Below are 19955 nucleotides of genomic sequence, written 5' to 3'. Positions count from 1 at the left end.
AGTTGATCTTAAATCAAAACAAGTTCTATTCTCAGCATGTAGATCTTCAGGGAATGTGTATACTGTCACTGATGAAAGTCAGCCCACTCAATGCAACTTAACAACTTATGATGAAGCTAAATTGTGGCATAAAAGGCTAGGACATCTTCACTCAAAAAACCTATCCAAGATTCTGAAGCTGATAGCTGTCAAAGGGGTGCCTGAAGTTAGTTTCAAGGATGATCATCTCTGCAAGGCATGTCAGCAAGGAAAGCAAACCAAAGTTTCATTTCCCTCTAAAGAGATTAACACCTCAAGGGCTCTTGATTTGATACACATGGACCTATGTGGTCCTACCAAAACCACCAGTATTGGTGGAAGTAAGTATTTCATGCTTCTCATTGATGATTTCAGTAGAATGGTGTGGGTTTATTTTTTAAAAGAAAAGTCTGAGGCAATTACTCATTTCATCAAGTTTGTTAATCTTGTGGAGAATGAAAGAAACTGTACTGTGAAGAAACTTAGGTCTGATTTTGGCTCAGAGTTTACTATGAAAGAGTTTGAACATTATTGTGATGACAAGGGAATCAAGAAGGAATTCTCTGCTGTAGCTACACCTCAACAGAATGGAGTTGTGGAGAGAAAGAACAGGACTGTACAAGAAATGGGAAGAACAATGTTGCTTGAAAAAGGTTTGGCAAAGGGATTTTGGGCAGAAGCTGTGAACACTGTTGTATACATTATAAACAGAGTTCTTTTTAGACCAAATTCAACAAAGACACCTTTTGAGCTGTGGTATGGAAGGCCTGCAACAGTACATTATTTCAGGATATTTGGCAGCAAATGTTATATAATTAATCACATTGATAGCCTGGGGAAGTTTGACTCAAAAGCTGATGAAGGTATATTTTTGGGTTACTCTACAAAAAATAAAGCTTACAGATGCTATAATCTTAGGTCCTCTAAGGTGGTAGAATCAATTCATGTGAAATTTGATGAGAATCCTCAACTGACTATATCTAAGGATAGTTGCAATCCAATTGGCTCAAGTAAAACCAACTCTTCTGTAACTCACCTTGAGGATTTAACGGAAGTTACTTATCTAGTGTTGCAGAAGCAAGTTCAAGTTGAAAACATAATTGGCTCACCAAAGGCTGGAGTTCAAACAAGAAATAAAAAGCTACTTACTGAGTTAGAAGCTGAAGATGGTAAAGAATACAGTCACTTTGCAATGTTGTCTTCTATTGAACCTAAATCCTACTTTGAAGCTCAGAAGATTGAGGATTGGGTTGTAGCCATGCAAGAAGAGCTTGATCAGATTAACAGGAATGATACTTGGACACTTGTTCCTAGGCCTGCAGATAAAAATGTAATTGGCACTAAATGGATTTACAGAAATAAGTTGAATGAAAAAGGGTCTGTTATCAGGAATAAAGCAAGGTTGGTCTGTAAAGGCTATTCACAGCAAGCTGGTATTGACTGTGATGAAACCTTTGCTCCTGTGGCTAGAATGGAGTCCATAAGAATGCTACTGTCTTTTGCATGTCACAAACAAGTCAAAGTGTACCAAATGGATGTCAAATCTGCCTTTCTGAATGGAGATCTAAATGAAAATTTTCATCTAGAGCAACCTGAAGGTTTTGAAGATTCTAGATATCCTTCACATGTACTCAAACTGAGTAAGGCTTTGTATGGCCTCAAACAAGCTCCTAGGGCTTGGTATGAAAAACTTCATCAGTTCCTAATTGAACAAGGCTTTCGTAGAGGCAAGGTTGATAACACCTTGTATGTCAGAATTCATCAAGAACAATTTCTGATTCTACAAATCTATGTAGATGACATCATGTTTTGTGGATCAAACACTTCTTTAGCATCAGAATTTGCCAATCTTATGAAGACCAGGTTTGAAATCTCACTCCTGGGTACTCTCAGATATTTCTTAGGGCTACAAATTGCTCAAACATTTAAAGGGATCTTCATTTCACAACAGAAATATGCCTCAGAGTTACTTAAGAAATTCAACATGAGTGATAGCAAGTCTGTTTCAACACCATTGTGTCCCAACACCAAGCTGTCACTTGATTGTACTTCAGAAGCAGTTCCTTTAACACTATACAGATCTATCATTGGGAGTCTACTATATCTCACAGCCTCAAGACTTGATATAATGTACTCAGTGGGGTTGGTAGCAAGGTTTCAAAGTAATCCAAAAATGTCTCATCTTCAAGCTGCCAAACGAATTCTCAGATATATTAAGGGTACAATTTGTTATGGCTTACACTACATTTACTCACCTATAATGTCTATAGCTGCATTTTCAGATGCTGATTGGGGTGGATCCTTACCTGATAGAAAAAGTACATCTGGTTGCTGTAACACTCTTGGTTCTAATGTTGTATCTTGGCTCAGTAAAAAATAAGACACAGTCTCTTTATCTATTTCAGAAGCTGAGTATATAGCTGCTTCTCAGGCTGGCTCACAATTGCTTTGGATGCAGTCTACCTTGACAGACCTTGGACTTCACTTCTCTATGCCTCCCAAGCTCTTTTGTGATAATCAAAGTGCCATTGCCATCAGTAAAAACCCCACCTTGCATTGGAAGAGCAAGCATATAGATATCAGGTATCATTTTCTTAGAGATAAAGTTCAAAAAGGCTTACTTGATATTACTTATCTTCCCACTGCAGATCAAATTGCAGATATCATGACCAAACCACTCATTCCTCACAGATTTTCAACCCTTCGAGCTCTTCTTAGGGTTGTTCCCCCACCTTTTTGAACCTCATATTGTTGGTCCTCATCCCCTTTTCCTCTTCAATGTCAAAAAGGGGGAGACAAGGATTGAAATAAGGATAGTGTTAAGCTATTCTTATCAGTTAATAAGTGTTGGGTGGTATTATGTTTATTATCTGTTTATTATCTAATCTTCCATGGTTGAGGTCTCATTTTATGTCACATCAAGTTTTTGTCATTAAAGGCAAAATGGGAGATTGTTGGTCCTATGGTTCTCTAAAGACTTGTTTGCCTGTTAATGTCAAAAAGCAATAAAAAGGTGTTGGTTCAGTGAGTTTAAATGCTTGTCCATCTGCATTGTGGCAGATCCTTCTCTTCTCATTTAGCTAAATTAGATGACTACAACAGAATTCAGTATATAAGGACACTGCAACAGGTGCTTACAGGGGCAGTTAAGTACTTTCTCAGATGTATTCTATTAAGTCTCGTTTGCCTATTCAATTACATTGCACTGAAGAGCAGTATCCTAGACTACATTGTGATTAATACAGCCTCAACATATATAGTGTACTGCTTGTTATATACAGCTGGTGCATTGGTGGTTTTTGAGCTGATCTGGTATATTCAAGAGTGTGACATGTGGTTGTGGTCCTGAAATATTATCCTCCAATGATGCTGCAGAGCTTAGAGGCTAAGCAAAGAAATGTTCTTCAGTGTACTTCACCTATATAGTGTTTTTCTGCTGGTGCACAAGGTGTCATTGTATGGTAAGAATTCAAGGGTAATGTTGTCCTTTCTCTGAGAGAATGTCAGAATGGCCCATGCACAATCATTGGTTGAAAGGTGACAGCTAGAGCTAAGATGAAAAGTAGCCAATGATTTGCATTGTTCTATATATATGCTGTTATAAGAGTCTCTAGGGTTCAGAAGGCTAAGAAAATCATTGAGATTGTCATTGCAGCCAAGAACTCTCGAGAAAAAATGTTGATCAATGTTTTCTGAGCTAATTGATGATGATTCCAAGCTAGGAAAATTGATTAACTTATCTTCTGTGTGAATTCCTCTTGCTGTAATACTGCTGCTGTTGAAATTGCTGATGGAAGAGCTGGTTTGAGTAGTGAGATTTTGTTCCCTGCTGCTGTTGTCAGTTTTGAAGACTATTACAGGTATAATTTATGTTTTCACACTTGCTCACTACCTGTTTTTGAACTGAAACATGCTGAAATGGATTTTGGACTGTTGGATTAGTTGTTTAGCTTGATTTTCTGCTGTTTGCCGTGATTCAAGTACAAAATGATTAAGGCTAGCTATGTTATGGACTATCTATGTGCTACCAAGTTTATTTTGATGAATCTCAGCTGTTGAAATTGACCATGATGCAGAAAATCAAGCTAAACAACTGATCCAATAGTCCAAAATCCATTTCAGCATGTTTCAGTTCAAAAACAGTTAGTGAGCAAGTGTGAAAACATAAATTATACCTGTAATAGTCTTCAAAACTGACAACAGCAGCAGGGAACAAAATCTCACTACTCAAACCAGCCCTTCCATCAGCAATTTCAACAGCAGCAGTATTACAGCAAGAGGAATTCACACAGAAGATGAGTTAATCAATTTTCCTAGCTTGAAATAATCATCAATTAGCTTAGAAAACATTGATCAACATTTGTTCTCGAGAGTTCTTGGCTACAATGACAATCTCAGTAATTTTCTTAGCCTTCTGAACCCTAAAGACTCTTATAAAAGCATATATATAGAACAATGCAAATCATTGGCTACTCTTTATCTCAGCTCTAGCTGTCACCTTTCAACCAATGATTGTGCATGGGCCATTCTGACATTCTCTCAGAGAAAGGACATTACCCTTGAATTCTTACTATACAGAGACACCTTGTGCACCAGCAGAAAAACACTATATAGGTGAGGTACACTGAAGAACATTTCTTTGCTTAGCCTCTAAGCTCTGCAGCATCATTGGAGGACAATATTTCAGGACCACAACTATGTGTCACACTTTTAAATATACCAGATCAGCTCAAAAACCACCCATGCACCAGCTGTATATAACAAGCAATACACTACATATGCTGAAGCTGCATTAATCACAATGTAGTCTAGGATACTACTCTTCAGTGCAATGCAGCTGAATAGGCAAACGAGACTTAATAGAATACATCTGAGAAAGTACTAAACTGCCCCTGTAAGCACCTGTTGCAGTATCCTTATATACTAAATTCTGCTGTAGTCATCCAATTTAGCTAAATGAGAAGAGAAGGATCTGCCACAATGCAGATGGACAAGCATTTAAACTCACTGAACCAACACCTTTTTATTGCTTTTTGACATTAACAGGCAAACAAGAAGGGGGGTTGAATTGGTCCAAGGTAGTTTCTTCCTTTTTCAAGTTAACTTTTAGAATCAAAACACATTTTAGAGAAGACAAATAACCAAAGCATAACATAACACAAGATTTACAAGGAAACCCTCTTAATAGGGAAAAACCATGGTTCTTGGCTCCTGCCAATAAAAGCTCCACTAGGTGATGTAAGTTATTACACACTCAACTGTCTCACTCTCAGTACACTCTTTGTACAAGTAAGAACATTGACTTTCACACCCACTACACACACACTAGCTCTTCATCTTCACTTGTTGTATGTAATAGTTATTCACTCAGCTGCCCCACTTTCCACACACCTTGTACTAGCTAGGACACTGACTTTCACTCCCTTTACACACACACAAATTTCAACAATGTGCACACAAGCACTCCCCCTGTCCTAAGCAACCCTGCTTGGACTCATTGAGCTCTTACAGCTCTGTCAACAAGAGAATAAGGTGTTAACACACCAAGTACACTTTACTTCAAATGCAACACAAGATTGGAATGAGCACACAGCTTGAAGAAGCACAACACATGAAATAAGATGGATAAATCTGTCAAAATCACAATGCAGCTTCACTTGTAGCTCACACTAGGTTCCAACAGCCTTGAATAAGCTCAACTAACTTGCTAAAATCAACCTTGGAGAATGGACAGCAAGTATGCAACAATTTCAGCACATAAGGCTTTAAAACCCTAAACAAGGGTAAATCTGTCAAATCACCCTGTAGCTTCAGCACTGACAGTTCTTCTATATCCACAGCCTTGATATTATAAAACAACCTTGCTCAACAGGTTACAACATTGAAAAGAGCAAGGAATAACAATTTCAGTTCACAAAAGGCTTGGAGAACAATAAATCATAGTTTTCAAGCTCTCAAGGGTAATTCTGTCAAACACCTGAGCCTTGATCAAATACAGGTTCTCACAGCTTCATTTAATCATAATACACTTGCACAAACATGGTCTTCAATAAACTCAGCAAGATTGAGACATTTCAGTATACACCAGTAACAAATAGGCTCAACACAGGATCTGTTTTGGTGCCACTTTGATGTCCCTGTACCAAGGGTATAAATGGTATTTTGTAAGGTCTCAAGCCTGGAAAATATTCTCCTATACTTGGTTTGTCTTCTTACACAAACTCAGAGACATAGCACATCAATAAGATTATTTAATTCAGCCTTAAAAACTGCTATAAACCAATTTCTGCAGGCTTAAATTCAGTTGGCAGCAGCACCAATACTTAGACAATGTAGCTCCTCTGTTCAGTTCAAACCTCAGCAATATTTACTCCCAGACTTTAATTAATACTTGCTTAACATATTAGATTCAATAACCAAGCAAGTTACAACAGTTCAATACTCAATTCAGGAGGAAACAACACATAACAAACTATATTAGGCTGAAAACAACAGCACCTCAATTTCAAGGGCAAATCTGGAATTTTGAATAAGCTCAGAGCTTGTTCAGCTTCTCACACTCTTGTTTAAGCTTTATATTTATGTTCAAACGAAGATCACAGTGATAGAAACAAGATATCTCATTTCAGTACTCAACTCTCAGCAAAACAAGGTTGAAGCCTTAGTATAGTGTGGTTCTTAGGGTCAAAACTTTAGCCAACCAATTTTCTGCGATGGATTCAATTTTAATAGCATCAAATCATCAAGTTACTCATGCTCAGATGTTAAACACTAGGCTTATAGCATATTAAATCAAGGAAGTGCACCATAGCAGCTATTTCATCTCAAAATGCCCAACAATCAAGCTATACGGTACGAAATTCTGAAGAGGTGTGTATTTGAGCTTATACCTGATACCAGCAGCTATAAATAGGTGTATTAGATTTGTTTCAACCTTCACTAAGCACCTTAAGCCTCTTGAACCAAACTTGAACCTCAAATCAGCCTTGACAATAGCTTCATTTCAGTTGCAGCATCAGTGTTGCAGATCCTCATAAGTTCAGTTTAATCATGATAATTTCTGATATTAAAATGAGCTTACATAGATGAATTAACACTCAAAAACACTCATTTAATATCTCTTCACATTTCACTCAAGAGCAGCCTCACTCACAGCTTTAGAAATGTATTTTTAGGCCCCTAAACCTAGCAGCAGCTGTAGCATTGCTTTTATACTCAAACCCTTTGATGATGCAGCCCTAAAATAAATGGATAGGATTGAGCTGAGGTCTTCCAATCCGTGAGAAAAGGTATTCTAACATTATAGTGATGATTGTATTATTTTGCCCCTTGCCAACTCACCTTGAATAGCATGCACTTTATAGCTCACAATATCAATACATATATATATATATATATATATATATATATATATATATATATATATATATCAGAAATGCCTTTTTGATCTTGAGCCCCAAGAATTGTAAAGCTGACCCTATTCTCTCATTCCAGGACCACAGTGCTCGTGTCAGCAATGTGCGGCCTCACATAGAATTACAAAAATACCCTTGCATATTCCTTTTGACAGAAAGATTAAAAGCACACTGCTGCAACTTCAATTGGTCTGTCACATTGAATATTTGAGCTCACATACACAATGTAGCTTCTCAGACAATTGAAGTATGAATGTAATGACCCTGGTTTTTAGGCCCGCGCGTCTTGTGATGAACTGAAGATTGACCTAATAGCGGATCCAGATACGGAAGCAAGAAAACAAGACAACGGTCTCCCAAGGCACAACACACCTCTAAGACACTTTGATGACATTCCATGAGGTCGTGGAACTCAATGAGAACTGACGCGGAAGCAAAAGATCGAAAATATGACAAATAAGCCCCCAGGGGCAAAATAATAATTTCTGAAACTATGGATTCGGGTGCCACCGAGCACACCGCTGGAAAGACAATGAAAAACTAATCAAGATGGACTCAAGAATCGCATGATTCGGAGTCCGGACGAAGGAGAAACGACATGACGAAGAAAAATGAGCACTTAAGGCAAAAGGGTAAACTAGTAATTATTCAGGAATATTCGGGTGCAACCGAGCACACCGTTGGAAAGATAGCGAAAAAATTAGTCACGTTCAAAAAAAAGTTCACTCGATTTGTGTAATACCCCTAATTTCAAAAGGATAGTCCTGGTATTTAATTTATGTTTTAATTGAGTTTTTAATTATTTGACTTACTTGACTTATTTGTATTATTTGAATTAATTATTTGGTTTATTTACATTAATTGTGATTATTTGAGTTAATTGTTTTAATTATCCATTTGGCTTTAATTTTCTTTAAATTGTATTATTTGATTTAATTACCTGATAGAATTGTTTATTTTGCTTGTGTATTTGAATGTTTGAATTTATTTGAAATTATTAATTTATTTGCTTGTTATTTAGTTAATTGTATGTTCGTTTATTTAATTGTTTAGTTAATTGTATTTTTGGTATTTTAATTCTTTTAAATGCTTAATTGGTTTAATTTAGGGTTTTGTTTTAGAAGTTAAGTCTTGGTAGCCGACGTAGATTTTAATTAGAATTCTCTATAGGACGGTTAGGATTCATTGTAGGGTTTGGCTTGATTTTAGATTCTGCATAAACCTATAAATATAAGTATTAAGTCTGCTTAGAGTTTTAGAAAAAAAAACTATTCACGACAGTGGAGGCAGAGAGAGAACAGAGGAGGATTTCAGTAGGACGTTGCCGGAGAACGTAGGAAGACGACTGTGCAAGGCTAAAGGCAAAAGGCAAGTTCTATTCCTAACTCTCTCCCTTGGACTTGTGTTCTTTACATGTTTAATGCAACTCCAGGACTAATAAAGATTAATATTAAGCCAGATGGCTTGTTTGAATGAAAAAAAAACAAAACTGGCCGTGGTTACATGTTACGTATTGGTTGTTTCGGATTCTTTCTTGCGTAACTCCTGAATTAATTCATGTAAATTAATGTGAACATAGTTGAGTTAGTCTGTAACACACTGGGAAGTAATAACAAAGATCTGGTTTGTATGGTAGGTTCGTTTGGAATTGCATGTGTTTACATGTTTTAAAATTTCTTGTTATAACTCATCTTTGCTTATTTCTTATTCTGATTCAAGTGGATTGAAGATTAAGGAGTTTTAAATTATCTGGAGCATTGGAAACCTAGTTTTAGTCGAGAGAAACCTTTAGAGTTAAGGACAGATCAAACTGGGGGTCGCCGGAGATGAAACTGAAGAAGGAACGCAAGCAGAAAGGGGAACAGGAGGAAGAGGCGGCTCCACACAAGGTGGAACCAGCTCTAGGGTGTGTGGAGGCGGCTCCCCATGTGGGGGAGGCGGCTCCTTCCCCTTTTGATGCAATTTTTGCCGAATTTTGCTTCTGGGCTGAGTTTTTGATCTGTTTGGGACATTCAGGGACTGTACATGGGAACCTTAATGAGTTTTAAGGTTATATTAAAGCTCCAGAGGGTGTGGGAATGGTTAATAAACCACTTGGGGTTTATAGGTTGAACAATAATCAATTCTAAACAAAGTTGTAAACTGTTAGGGAATGCAAGTGGTTTAAGTTGCTTAATTTGTTGTAGAAACTTTCTGTAAATGATTATCAAATTCTAATAATGTATTAATGGTATAAAATAAGCATTGTTAAAATCTATGTATTTTTACTATGCTTGTTAAGGAGTAATTGATGTTTAAATTTCAGCATTTGTCGCATCAATTGTTGGACTGGTGATGTAAGCATGATAATTTGTCAATGTTTATTATACCTGCTATGGAATTAATTGAGGTAGACATTTATTCATGTTCTCTCAATTATATGGATTCTGGGATAAATGGATAATTACATATACTGTTGTATTGCCAATTGCTAGATTATGGTTACGTAGTTTATAAGCAGCATATTAAATTACATAATTTTTGTATGCTCTTTATGGAACAATTGAATGTCTAGTTTAATATTTTTATTTTAAATTGTTGGACTTATGGATCAGTTGATATTTACATGCATGGTCTGTGTTATCAACTACTGGATGGATGAAATGTATGCACCGGTATGGGACGGTGGCATACAAGGGGGATTAGCTCAAAAACCGCTAAGTCCTACCTATTTTGGGATTAAGGAAATGGTTTGACTAAAGGTTAAATCCTATGGATTTGTAGTGTCAAGGCAACATATAGTTGAGCGGCACTACTATGGATTCTGGATGGATTTTAAATATATTTTTATGGTAACTCGATATGGGCTTAAGTCTCAGGATCGACGGTTAGGGAGTGTATATGCATTGGGATGCATAGCTGGCTATGATGGTTGGAGGTGTACCCTGTTAGGCTTAGGTATACATGCCCACTTTGTGTGCGTTTTGCATGTTGCCTCTATTCAGGTTGAGACCGGCCTGTAGTCCAATGAGAGTCATTTAGTGTGATTATATATACATACGGACTATTAGCTATTGATGAGTTGGTTAGAATGTATATGCGTATCGAGTCTCTGCTTGGATTGTAGTAGGATAGAACTTGCGCGTGGGCCTGACCCACTTCTATTTTTCAAGTACACGACCGTTCCAGGTTTAGACGTGTTCGTGCTGAGCAGAGGTCTCTATTCCCTCTTCCGACGATGTAGGGCTCTCTCCATAGTTTTACTTCTGGATGTTTATTACAGTTATTTTATCTTCCGTTTGGATGTTTAATAAGGGTCCATTAAAGATGGATTCCCGAGTTGTAAACTGATGGAGTTTTGGAATTTGGGTTTGATAGATTTTAATAATTATAATATTTTGCGGATTCTATTTTTAGTTCTTTTCAGCTTTAATTTCATTTCTTAATTCATTTTGTATTCCGTGTTCATTATAAAATATTAATTGTTAGATATTCCCTTGGGTTTGGGGCCTGCGCCTGATCAACCCGTGTCTCGGATCCGAGGGGTATCACAATTTGGAGTCCGGATGAGGGAGAAATGAGTGTTTGAAGTTATGACATCGCGGTGGCCCGATGAAGGCCATGGCGTGCTCGGCGCCCATGCGCGAGCCCACCGGCGCCCAATGACATGGCTGGTGGCAGCCCTTGGCTGCTGCTATATTTTTTTTTTTTTTTTGATCTACCCAGAACTGAGGCTTGAAATGAAGTCCGAAACGGATTTTTTTGGAAAAACACGAAGAAGAAACCCCTCCCGAAATCAAATTTTCTACCCCGACTTGCAGACGGAAATAAGGAAAATGAACTGTAAAATGCCCAAAATGCCCCTCCATGAAATCTGGTCATGAAGGCCAAAAAGCTGCTACAATTGAAAACTGGAAGCTGAAACTTCACGAGAGATTTCCGGTACCAAGACGACATTTTCTGGAAAAACACGAAGAAGAAACCCCCACTAAAATCACGTTTCCCAAGTGACCATGTGAAGATCGGAATTTATTTCCCGAAGGAAAATCCCAGAATGCCCTAAAATCAGATTATGCAAAAGAAAAGTGAAATGAGTCCATAGGAGGCTCAAAACACAAACGAAAGGGTTTTTCATGAAAACGATCATGTATTAGAATGTGCTACAATGGTCCACTGCTTAAAAATACCACCGATGCAAAATCCGACCCCCAACGGGCAAAGAGACAAAAATGAACAAGAAACGGGAAATTTGAAAACCAAAATTATCAAATGATCTTAAATTACCGTTTGGCCCTTGGCCACACTTCAAATATGATTTATAAGACCCTATGAAAGAATAAAAATGGAATTCCTACACCCGATGCAAAAGTTATGCGACAATGACTTGTCATTTTTCAACATTTTCATAAAAGTCCTTGAAAACGAAAGTGCATAGAATGCAAGATACATGTCATTGGCCTCCGGCCTCATTTGATACATGTTAAATACAATAAAAAAGGTATACTTATGTACGCATTACATACATGAATCAAAGAATACAAGTTTTAATACATAAGACTACAAAAGTGGCATTTCATGCTAACACTCGCATGAAATGGAAACTTGAAAGCTACACGTCTTCCAAGGAACGACAAGCATCACGAACCAAGTCTTCGTACCTGAATAAAACCCCTAGTAACTTCGGGGTGAGTAAACAAGACTAACAAGTTTACTCGTAGAGAATGAGCATGCAACGACTCGATTTCTTTTAGATTTTTAGGACTAGCATGATATAGTTCAAAAGAGATCATGCCACCTAACGTTTATGTCAAAGGTTTAACTCAGGGATCATCCTAAGCTATCATGGAGTACAACAACAAGAATCATATTACTAATGCAATTTACATGATTGGGATAATCCAATTAACAAGACAAGAAGCATACTCGGAATCAAGAACAAGGTATAATATCTATGCTAGTAGACAAGAATGGAATGCACGACATGAAGTATACTTGAAATCATAAACAAGGTATAATATCTATGCTAATGACAAGATTAGAGCATTCTAATTTATATGATAGGAGTCATGCAAGAAATCAAGAACAAGACATAATATCTATACAATAACAAGATTGGGAAAACCCAATTAACAAGACAAGAGTTATACACGAAATCAGGAACATGGCATAATGTCTATGCTAATACAATGATGGAACATTCCATAAACACGAAAAGAGTCTTAAATCTTCAAGGAATACTACACTTAAAATTTAAGGAAATGAATTCACGAATGAAGCATATAATCTATGCAATGAATAAGATTGGAGCATTTCACATACACGACAAGTTTAAATCTTCAAGGCATAGCAACTTGAAATTTAAAGAGTGAAATCAACCAATGTGGAAAACTCGGATATCGCCCGGATTAAAACCGTACTCTTGAGATCAATTTAGGGCTACTAACCCATGGGTACCTTTCCCCTAGTGCGCACTATAGTTGTAGAGGGACATTCTCCCGTACTAGAACCAAGTCCTAGCCGTGTCAATTCTTGATTGATATCCCAAGTTCCAAAATCAACAAGTTGTGTAACCAAGATTGTATCAAAATATAAGATATGCATTTACCACGTTTCATACATAACCAAGATTTTGGAACACACAAGTCATGCCTTAAGTACTCAACTATAATGGCATGTGAAATGTCAAGAAATCATAGTATGCAACTATATAGACAACAACCACGATATATAGCGCATGGAGTTCATTGAAGTAAATATACCACAAGTATAAGTTACATGATTGAATTACTTTCTAAGCAACTCATGTGTAATTAAATCATTCTAAGACAAATGTGCATGTTCATTAAGTACATTAATGAAACCAAGATACAAGTGTTCACGATGCTTGATAAAAAGAATGAGGTTCATGGAATTCAAGTCAAGTTCACAAGTTTAACAAGAATTCATAACGAGGCATGATTAACACGATGGAAGCATATAAGGAAATTTAATCTACTTAAGAGATTAAATTGTCTAGATTACAAGGCAAGTCCAATGTCAAGGTACAAGTTCATTCTAAGCAAGATACAACCATGTGAATTAAGTTCTATACAAAGGAATTAATTAAATATAAGTGTCAAAACTTACCAAATTATTCTCGATTTGATACACGTGAATGAACTTGTCATGAAAAACACAAATACAAGGTTAGAAACTTAATCAAGTGCATAAAACCATTGAATGGACTTTAATTAATTCTTTTAATTAAAATCTCTAACTTTGAAACTCACCCAACTCAATTTAATATATGTGGAACTACATGACATGCATATCAAGAATATCCAGTCGGAATTCCAATGGAGTGAATAGTACACTCGGAATAAATTAATTAATTAAATTAATTAAATATTCTCTAGATTTCAAAACACATCCGAATGCTCCCAAATTAATCTATGTTGAATGGCATGCTAGGGCCTAATTTAATATGCTAACACATATCGATTTCAAGTTAGTTAAGGCCATGTGAATTAATCTTTCACGTAAGATAAATATTAAATAAAACCTTTAATACTTATTCAAATATTCTAAGTTTTATACACGACAATGAGCATATCAAGAGGCAATATAAAATCATGCTACATGTTTAAACCAAGTCATGAGCAACCGGGAAAATCAGATCTAGTACAAGAAAAATAAATAATAAAATCTTTAGATTTAATATTTAATCATACTAACAAGTTGTATAAGCATCACAAGTATGCTATATAACAAGAAAAATAAATTATAACACCCCCTACCTCGATTTGAGATGAAATCTCAAAAGCCACCAAAATAAAACGGCTCCGAATCCAACGATACCGGAGGGTTTTGTCGGGGACTACACTGCAAACAAGAATCCGCAAGAAGCCCCATGAAAATCCAAACTTGACCTCAATCCCGAACTCAAAAAATGGTTGGAAACAGGTTCTAATAAGGGTGAAAGAAGCGCGTAGTCAAGACAAATACAAAAGGCGAAGGCATTATGACTTTATAACAAAGGGAAGGAGGTTTAAATGAGAGGAGAAGGGTGGCAGCCACCCTTGGGCTGCCATGGCAGATCTAGGTCGTGCATGAAGAGGGGAGAAGATCACTTTTTGACTTTAAGTCCCCCTATTTAAAGGAAATCTCAAAAAGTGCTCGGAAAGGGTCCCACCGGGTCCGGAAAAGTGAATTTTGAGCAGACGCGCTCAAACGGAGAAACTCCATGAACAAAAAAGATTCAAAATGATAAAATATGAACAACGGAAGAAACGGCGTCAAAAACTGAGTTCCGTACAGAGAGATATGCCCTGGACAAGTTCGGCAGCAACCGGGGTCAGAAACTATGAAATTGGAGAAAAGCGACCAGAACGGAATTCTAAGATTACACGACTAGACGAAATGTGAAAATGAATCCCGTATGAGGATTCAGGCACCAGACGAGATATTTTGCAATAACATTCGTTAATTGCACAATGACCTATACAAAAAGGGTTAACTACAAAACTGCCCCAGAATGAAAATATCTTCCAAAAGATATTTTCTTAGATACCCCTGAATTAAAATATCTTAAAAATATATTTATGAAAAACACCCCAAGAAAAGAAAAGAATTTTAAATAATTGTGCATCCACGCCCCTACGGACACCGGGAGCAACCAGAGTACTTTCTTACAAAAGTAAAGATACGTATTTCGTGAAAATCACCAAGGATGAAGGCACGTGAAGTCAAAAATTAACTCCGAGCATGAAAAGTGAGGTTGTGCCAAAAACTGACAAACGGGAATAAAACAGAATAGGGAAAAGGACGAAATAGTGCATAGTGTCGAGAAACGAAAAATGTGGAAATGACTTGGTCCTCAAAGGAAGTTGTCAATCCAAATGAAAGAGTCTCAGAAACCATTTCCGAGCACTCGAGATAACACTAAGCGACGAGAAATAGAGCTCAGAACAGAAAATTAAACGAAAAAAATTTATCCTTAAAATTTCAGGAAAAAGGAAAGGGAGTCAAATGACCGGGTCATTACAATAAAGACCAAAATGCCCCAACATATTAATGTACCATTATCAAATTGCTCATTAAACCATTTTACATGCATTTTTTCATTAAAAGAGCAAACCTCAAGATAGGCATCTTAGATCAACAATCTCCCCCTTTTGCCTTTTAATGACAAAAACCTTGATATTCTCCCCCTTTTTGACATTGAAAGTCAAAAGGGTCAATAGATCAGCAATGGGCACTGTGACAAATAGCTTATTGAGTATATCCTTGTCAATTGAAGAACATTATTAGAGCTGACTTCATCAACAAACAGCTTGAATTCAGGTGTTAAGATAGGAAGTTACTTTGCCACAGCTTAAATTACAAGATGAGAACACCATTATACAAGTCCAATTCAGCTTCAAGTCAGGAAGGTACATTGACATGGCTCAGATGACAACTCACAATGCCACAGAAGAAGATTTGGATGCACACTAGTTCATATATCTCTAAAACAGATCCATTTATACTTGTTCATGAAATGACTTCAAAAAGTAAGGCCAGGAACAACAACTAATAGCTTCCAGCAGGCTTTAGATAATAGATTGTTGAAAAACTATTCAGAGGGTAAATCTGAGATTTTACACCAGTGCTGACTTGGACAAAAATCTCCGAAGCAAATAATAGTTGAATACCCAGGTACATATGATTTTTCAAGAGACACCATTAAAAAGATAATAGAGAGAGCTTCAAAAATAGTTATCAATATCACTTTTGCAGCAAATTCTAGGTGTTTTGATTCAAGGGACATAATAGGTTGCAATCAACTTTTTGAAGACTTATCACTCACTGTTGCTTTTTATCAGTGATACATTGATGCTTACATGTTGGGAGAACACAGTGCAATATGATCATACAAGAATAAGTCCAATTTTCAGATAAAAAAATAGATAATAGTGAAAATGGTAGGTTTTAAGCAAATGAGAGTACCTTCAGCTAGAACCAGATCAAGGAATGATTGCTGTAGATATCAATAGATGAATTACATATGACTTGACCATATAGGAACACCAAAACTTATTTCAAGGGTATTTAACCCTTTACAGCATGCATCAGAATTGGTAGGTAGCAGCAAGAGATACTTAAAGGACATGAGGCAACTTGTCTCTGAGAGGGGGTGGCCTTGTAGAGGTCTAAAGTTGACAACCAAAAATAAAATAGTAATCATAAAAGGCCTTGTCTCTGAGAGGAGGTGGTCTTGAGGAGCTTTGAAGTTGGCAATTATGAATGATAGAGTAATGATCCCGAAAGACATTGTCTCTGAAAATACTATCAGTTTTGAAAAACTTTTGAAGACTAAGCTGTGAAACTCTTTTGTGAATTGCAAACTTGTGAGTCCTTGAATGGATAAAGAACTGAGAATATAACTTCCTTGAGAGTGAACCTTCAGATTTTGACAGCCTTAAGCTTTCTTCACCAATGTGTTGATTTTGATTTTCTAACCTCATCTTCAAATGATGTACACAATTGTCACAGATCCTGGGAGTTATACAAGAAAGCATATTCATTGAGAAAAGCTTTAAGGATGGCTTTAACATTTTGATCTTAGTGTAGGATTTCTTGACTTTGCATTTCAGAGACCAAAGTTTGCTTAACTTCTTCATAACACAACCTTTTTGTAGCTTCAATGATCTTTCATGTGAAAAATAAGAGAATGAATTATAATCAACCTCTTCATCAGATTTTAGTTCAAGATTACTTTCATAGGTCAAAGGTAGTGGAAGACTTCCATCTTCTTGACATTTCTTCTTCAAGATTTTCTTTGATCTGCACTTCACTAAGTTGAACACTATAAAGGGAGAATGAAACCATATTTGAAAGAACAGACTTGAACACTTCCATACAAACATCTTCTTCAACCTCATCCCTTTGAACTAAAGTTTTGGTAAATTGAGTGTCCATATCATTTCTTGCACACTTGGTTGTTTCTGGTTCTTCAAGATTATCTGTAGAATCATAAACTTTCTCAAGAGTATCCCATATATCCTTAGATGATTTACAATTCTTGACTATTGAAAATTCAAGTTGAGTGAGTCCACTTATCAACACTTGTCTTGCCCTGAGATCATTACTGAAAAAATCTTCTGTACTTTGAAATTTTATACCATTAGATAGCTGTATCCCAAACATCATAAGATAGAGACATCAAATAAGCCTCCATTCCAAACTTCCAATGCCCATAGTTTGAATTATCTAAAACAGGAGCAATACTAGGATCAAACCCTTCTTCCATTGACCGGATCTTTGCTGCAGGTATATTAAACCTCAAGATAGTAGACCAAGGGCTCTGATACCAATTGTTGGACCAAGAAGGGGGGGTTGAATTGGTCCAAGGTAGTTTCTTCCTTTTTCAAGTTAACTTTTAGAATCAAAACACATTCTAGAGAAGACAAATAACCAAAGCACAACACAACACAAGATTTACAAGGAAACCCTCTTAATAGGGAAAAACCTTAGTTCTTGGCTCCTGCTAATAAAAGCTCTACTAGGTGATGTAAGTTGTTACAAACTCAACTGTCTCACTCTCAGTACACTCTTTGTACAAGTAAGAACACTGACTTTCACACCCACTACACACACACTAGCTCTTCATCTTCACTTGTTGTATGTAATAGTTACTCACTCAGCTGCCACACTTTCCACACACCTTGTACTAGCTAGGGCACTGACTTTCACTCCCTTTACACACACACAAGCTTCAACAATGTGCACACAAGCACTCCCCCTGTCCTAAGCAACCCTGCTTGGACTCATTGAGCTCTCACAGCTCTGTCAACAAGAGAATAAGGTGTTAACACACCAAGGACACTTTACTTCAAATGCAACACAAGATTGGAATGAACACACAGCTTGAAGAAGCACAACACATGAAACAAGATGGATAAATCTGTCAAAATCACAATGCAGCTTCACTTGTAGCTCACACTAGGTTCTCACAGCCTTGAATAAGCTCAACTAACTTGCTGAAATCAACCTTGGAGAATGGACAGCAAGTATGCAACAATTTCAGCACATAAGGCTTTAAAACCCTAAACAAGGGTAAATCTGTCAAATCACCCTGTAGCTTCAACACTGACAGTTCTTCTATATCCACAGCCTTGATATTACAAAATAACCTTGCTCAACAGGTTACAGCATTGAATAGAGCAAGGAATAACAATTTCAGTTCACAAAAGGCTTGGAGAACAATAAATCATAGTTTTCAAGCTCTCAAGGGTAATTCTGTCAAAACACCTGAGCCTTAATCAAATACAGGTTCTCACAGCTTCATTTAATCATAATACACTTGCACAAACATGGTCTTCAATAAACTCAGCAAGATTGAGACATTTCAGTATACACCAGTAACAAATAGGCTCAACACAGGATCTGTTTTGGTGCCACTTTGATGTCCCTGTATCAAGGGTATAAATGGTATTCTGTAAGGTCTCAAGCCTGGAAAATATTCTCCTATACTTGGTTTATCTTCTTACACAAACTCAGAGACAAAGCACATCAATAAGATTATTTAATTCAGCCTTAAAAACTGTTATAAACCAATTTCTGCAGACTTAAATTCAGTTGGCAGCAGCACCAATACTTAGACAATGTAGCTCCTCTGTTCAGTTCAAACCTCAGCAATATTTACTCCCAGACTTTAATTAATACTTGCTCAACATATTAGATTCAAGAACCAAGCAAGTTACAACAGTTCAATACTCAATTCAGGAGGAAACAACATATAACAGACTATATTTGGCTGAAAACAATAGCACCTCAATTTCAAGGGCAAATCTGGAATTTTGAATTAGCTCAGAGCTTGTTCAGCTTCTCACACTCTTGTTTAAGCTTTATATTCATGTTCAAATGAAGATCACAGTGATAGAAACAAGATATCTCATTTTCAGTACTCAACTCTCAGCAAAACAAGGTTGAAGCCTTAGTATAGTGTGGTTCTTAGGGTCAAAACTTGAGCCAACCAATTTTCTGAGATTGATTCAATTTTAACAGCATCAAATCATCAAGTTACTCATGCTCAGATGTTAAACACTAGGCTTATAGCATATTAAATCAAGGAAGTGCACCATAGCAGCTATTTCATCTCAAAATACTCAACAATCAAGCTCTAAGGTACCAAATTCTGAAGAGGTGTGTATTTGAGCTTATACCTAATACCAGCAGCTGTGAATAGGTGTATTAGATTTGCTTCAACCTTCACTAAGCACCTTAAGCCTCTTGAACCAAACTTGAACCTTAAATCAGCCTTGACAACAGCTTCATTTCAATTGCAGCATCAGTGTTGCAGATCCTCACACGTTCAGCTTAATCATGATAATTTCTGATATTAAAATGAGCTTACATAGATGAATTAACACTCAAAAACACTTAATATCTCTTCACATTTCACTCAAGAGCAGCCTCACTCACAGCTTTAGAAATGTATTTTTAGGCCCCTAAACCTAGCAGCAGCTGTAGCATTGCTTTTATACTCAAACCCTTTGATGATGCAGCCCTAAAACAAATGGA

Source organism: Cornus florida, unplaced genomic scaffold (assembly GCF_030987335.1).
Source record: "Cornus florida cultivar Cherokee Brave unplaced genomic scaffold, ASM3098733v1 CherokeeBrave_3.0.0_Hap2_Chr01, whole genome shotgun sequence".
Lineage (NCBI taxonomy): Eukaryota > Viridiplantae > Streptophyta > Magnoliopsida > Cornales > Cornaceae > Cornus > Cornus florida.
This window is presented reverse-complemented; position numbering follows the sequence as displayed.